Here is a 6,000-nt window from a genome sequence, read left to right on the forward strand (position 1 = left end):
ACTCAACATCAATTAGATTATTGGTAAATTATTCAATTTGAAACAATTTCCATTTAGCATATTTACCTATGTGACAGATGCACTCGAATATTGTGTATGCCCACTCCATTCTTGTAGCCAATCAACCACGGCTGTATAGCCTTGCTGGTAGGAAATTCTCTTGTCATCTTATGTGGGCGCTCTATTGAATTCAGAGCCTTGCATTTTTACTTTGTATCATGAATTTTGCTTGCATTGTTTGATAAAAAAAAATCGTTTGCAATTTATTAATATTTTGATGCAATATTTCATTTACATGAGATACTTACAATTCGTGCAACAAGTTTCATATAACCACCAGAGTTGAGTTTGTGTTGCCTATGCTTTTCTTGTCTTGCCTTGGTTGCCTTTGACGTGTCACTCAGTCTATAAAAAGTTTGAAATATGTTAGATTATATAAATATAAAGAGTAATTAATTAGTACATAATTATATTCTTAATAGTATCACATACCTTCTTCTGGTGTTTGGTGGTGTATTTCCTTTTTTCCTTTCAATTCTCTCATTGGCATCCAAAATCAGGTCCTTCCACTCCCTCTCTAGAATCATGGGGGGATGCTCGTACTTTAGGTTCCTCTCTAAATGGGTCCTGTATTGGTCCCTCACATACTTTAGATATGTGCCAGCTTTTTCAAGGAGCTTGGTTTTGTCAAAGGTGTCATTTCACAACCACTCAACCATTTGGTTTGTCAATTCATCTTTTAACCTTTTTTCTCAGTCATTCCACCTTTTAAAGCAAAAACAAACCTATTAGATTCGGAAATGAACTGAAGCTACATTTATTACAGTTCAAGAAATGGATCAAAGGAAAACTATTCTAGCAATGATATAAAATCAAAATAGTGGATTAGGGTTAGTTCACATATGATGTACCACCTTTTACCTATGGTGGGCCCAAATATCTGTAATACAATGTCACTAAGATGTTTATAGAAAATATCATTTCCTAAAAAAAATTCATGTGATCATTAGTCCAAAATGAGTGATCATAAAGTAAATTACAATTAGACTATATATAATAATAATTTTAAAGTACCTGGAACCTTTTGTATCTTTAAGGGAATCATTTCTTTGTCGCTCACCACCAATGTGGCCTACAACGCTCCCATACTAGCAATACGAGAAGATCCAGGAAATGATGGTATGTTATCAATAGTAGTTGCCTCTGGCACATCCTCATGTGCATCTTCTCCTGCAAAAAATGGATCCACTATGAAATGCCCCCAAGAAAGAACGCTTGAAGGTAAATAAACACATAACAAAAGATAGAGCAAAAGAGGGATCTACCAATAGTGGGCAGGCCAATATGACGTGTAGTAGAGGATGTCTGCATGCTACGTGTTGCTGACATTGATGTTAGCATTACAAGTGGGGCTAACCTCTACTGAGGTGGCAACAACATTTGCATAGGAACATTGACATCACCTGAAGAATAATACATTAAATATATCAAACATTAAATATATGAAAAGTGCAAGAATAGTAAAAAGGATGAACCTTTATTTTGAAGATTGATAGTATCAAGTATGATGTGTTTTGGGTACTCAAAGTGATAAGACAAGCAAGTGATAATCCAAGAAAATTATCATCACTTGAAGTACCTGCAACACCTTGATCATGGCAATGACTTTCATGAGGGTGCATAAATTGTTGTAAAAACAACACGTACATATTTTAGTTAATGACATAAAAGAGAATAAAATATAAACATTATTGAACTTTTGTTATAATTAAAGCTTTCATTACTACTTACGTGCAAGTTTTCTGCTGTCTGAATTAATACTTGCACCCTCTCTCATATCTCATCAGTCATAGGATGCACGACTGCCAAAGAAACAATCTCTTTAGTAATTTTTTTAAGAGGCTTTTTTATGAATTCCATAGGGTGTGTAGAATTTTTAGGGTCATCATTTCTTAATCCTATTGAGTCCACATCCCTAGAGAGGTGCTCAAGAACTGCAGCTCCCTTTTCCTTTCCTCGATCATCTATCTATGTCAAGAATATCATTAACAATTACAAAATTAGTCTAAATCACTAAAAAAAAGAACATAATAATGTAACAGTTTGCTTCTATCTAATTTGTACAATTACAATGAGGTTTACCTACTCGGTAGAAGTGTCACGACCTACATCCCTGTCTATGATATGTGATGGATCCATGTCACCCTGTGACAAAGAAAAAATATAAAAAATGTTAGCGAAATTAAACCAATAGACTTAGCAAAAAAACTTCATAGTAAAATGGTATATTGGATTCATTAATTGGAGGTTGGTTAATTTAAATGGTATATAGTATGTACCACCCCCATGATATTAACTTTGTTTGTATCTATACGATTCAAACTATAATCAATTAGAATCTCTTCGCCTACACTTATTGATTTTATCACACATACGAATACATGATTTCCCTCGCGCGATTCAAATATGCAATTGAGTTGTTTATTAGTTGACCCAGGTTGCATACTATTTATAAAACCTGCAATATTCCCTATTGTTTTTGGCTGACCATCAATGTATACAACCACTCATTTAATTTGATCATTATCTTTTTGTTATATATAATTTACTGATAGTGCATACCTATGCATACTTTTTTTATATTGAACAATCTGCATCCAATTATTGTAATTGTAACAAGGTCCAACAAACTCCATCAATTCAGCAACTTTGTTGTAATAGACCTTTATATCATCCATGGAAAATAAGCCGAAACTATGTAATGATGAAGGTGCTATGCGATATATCCTATCGTTAACACAAAAATTGATGTTTATTGGAGGATGTTCCTTAGGCACCCATTGTTTATGTAGATGTTTGTACCTCAATGGCACCTCAATGTCACCTTTGGTCTCATCATCATAAGAACATGACCCCCCTTGAGCAAGGATAAATTTCATGTGTTTGTTGAATTTTCTTCTAATCTTTTGACCTCTTGTTGATCTCCCCATTATAGACCTACTACATGTCTCACTCTCATTTTCTATTCCTGCATTTCCCTCACTCAACAAAGACAAATCTGACAAATACCTATTTGGGGGTACCTGCACTCCATCAAATGAGAGAGTTAATTGGTAATGAGAGAAATTTTGCAAATGAGGGTAATGTTGATGAAGAAGTCAACCCTAAAGTTGATTTTGGGATTAAAATTTGAATAAGTCCAACTGGGGCCAAAAGTGTTGATAACTGTATTAGATTTGTTGCTAATGTCGAGGTTTGAAAAACTGAGGAATTTTGTTTTCCAAGTAATTTTAAAAAAATAAACTGTTTCTATAGGGTGTATTGACTAGTAATACCTATCCATCCATGAGACTGTGCAAGACCCTCATCAAAGGGGTTCAGGTTCCTGCACATGTAATTTAATTATCTTATGTTAGCTAAAAATTACATAGTACACAACATGAACTTTGTAAACAAAAAGAGTATTAAATAATAAAAAGATTTTGTCATCAAAATCATTGTAAATTTTTTGATTCCTTACCTTTATTTTATATAGACTATGCAGGATCCTCAACTAAATGGTTGATGATGTCTGTAGTCAATGACTTGTGCCCACCAAGGGTGTGTGAGGCCCCACCTCGACTCAGTCTGACATTTTAGTAGTTTTTATGATGAGACTATTATGGATGCTTTATTTTTATGCATTATGGATTTAGAACTTATATGATTCCATGATTTGGATAACATTGCTATATGTTGATGTTTTATTTATATGCTTTATGATATAGAACACTACATGATTTTTGAATAGGATGAATTTGTGGTGATAAATGTCGTTATTGAATTTGCAGGACTTTACTATGATAAAAGAAATATGATGTATGTTATAAGTGTGGATCAAAATTATGAGACTTAGGATGAATTGCTTATGTGAAATTGCTTGGATATAAGATGTATTAAATTGTTCAGATGTAAATTGTATGCAAGTGATGATGTGTATTATTATTCTTGTGATTTATATTATATGATGTTATTTAAAGTTACTAATGTGTAAATTGAGATGCACAGGAAGTTATCCATGTGACCATGGAAATATTACGGAGAACCAAACCTAGACCTATGTATGTTCGTAAAGCCAGGGTTTGTCTATTTGGAGAGACAACACCCCATTTGTGTTGTATTTTATTCGTAATAGTAAATGATGCATGTGTGTTGAGTGTTATTTAATTGATTTATGTAAAATCCACTAGAGACGATTTCATGTATAAATTTGTAAAAGTATTTTCTTTGTGTCACTTGACACGTGTGTGGATTTATGTTTGAATTTTTAAACTTGTCTCTTGGTGGGAATTGTTTAACTATAGCTTTTTCAATTAATGCAATGAGATTCCATAAAAGCCTTAGGTAAAGAATCTTTGGGATGGTCAACATAGGTTTGACCCGAAAATAAACTTTAGAGGGGTTTAAAAATGGTTAAATGGACACCTAGGGGTAGTTTAATAGGGTTCCCTAAAGCCCATAAGGTATACCTAAGGGTTAGGGGTAATTTAAGACAAGTTTCTACTCCCATGTGACCTTTTAGACACCCTAAAAATTGAATTTTCTAAGTTGTGCGAAAATTGAAATTAGAAGATTTGAACCTAGTTCTAAACCTTCCTTTTTGAATGAGGGTTCCCTTTCCCATTCTACCTTACCTTCCTCTTTAGTTTTTAGAAACTGGTGAGAACTCTCACAATGGGCTTCTTAAGCAAGAATTAGAAAATTTGTGGGCAATCACCAACTCTCCAGTTTTGGAGACAAGAGAATTTTTGAAAAGAATAGGCAAGATTTTGAATAGAGAATTTTGTCTAAGGGTAGAAGGAGAAGAACCGTGGAATTGGGCTGCTCATCCTCAACAAAACTAACCTACCTTTGGGCAGATTAAGGTTGGTTGCATTCTTCTTAAAATAGCTTTCTTATTGCATGTGTTTGAAAGTAATGTTGGTGTAAAATATTTGCTTCCGTGCATGTTCTTTTGGAAATTTTATTTGGTATTTTGTGTTATATATTGTATGTGTTTTTTGGGAGTCATCAAGACCTCTTACTCTTGGGAGATAGGAGGATCTTGTGGGTGGTAGAAGTGACAACCCTTGAGTGAGAGACTCTAATTATGATAGTGATCACAAGGGATTTTGTGTGACCCTTGCTGCATGGCTTGATTGTGCAATGGGGGTCATAAGAAGGGAAATAAGGCATGATTGCCTTGGGGGGCATAAAGAATAAGGGGTTGCTATTCTTGATGTATTTGGTTTGCCATGAGGTGGCTACATGTTTTTCCATACTTGCATTTCTCCTTAGGGTATTTGGTCCACTACCACCCTTAAAAAAGGTCATCACCAAGGTGTGGTGCAGTGTAGCCGGGTTGGGAGTGTGTTTGAATTTGTGTGTATTTTGTCTTGTGTGCTTGCATGTTTGTTTCTTGTCTAGGGCTTGGTTCTCTGAGCTCGAGGGTGGCTACCAGTTAGCCTAGGCTGGGAGGTGAGCACTCCATGGTCATAGATTTGATTCATTTGCAGGATGTTTGAAGAAATATCAGATGCATGCCGTTATGGCAGAAGATGTTGATTAAAAAAAAAAAAAAGAGTTGCAAATGTATTTATTACCTTTTGAAAAGTCCTCTCTTGTTTGAAATGAGAGGCTATTTGTAAAATAGGAATAAAGACTTGAGGATATGTTAATTGTTATGCATAAAATATCATGTTATTTTGCAGAAAAGCTAAATGGTTTATTCTAAGTTCTTGTTCTAGAGTTAAGGTTAAATCTTGTAGAGTATTTAATATTTCTTGAAAGGAAATGAGTAAATTTATCCTCTTATTTATTGGAAAAGAAACAGAATTGATTTTGCATGCATGTAAGGGCTGAAATATAAAAGCACTTAGGATTATACATGGAAATGTAAAAAGTATTTTAATTAAATCTGTGATCTTACTTTATCAGTGATTTGATTTTAAATGCAGAAAATAAAATCTAAAATTATCATAA

The sequence above is a fragment of the Cryptomeria japonica genome, chromosome 11, assembly GCF_030272615.1.
Source record: "Cryptomeria japonica chromosome 11, Sugi_1.0, whole genome shotgun sequence".
NCBI lineage: Eukaryota > Viridiplantae > Streptophyta > Pinopsida > Cupressales > Cupressaceae > Cryptomeria > Cryptomeria japonica.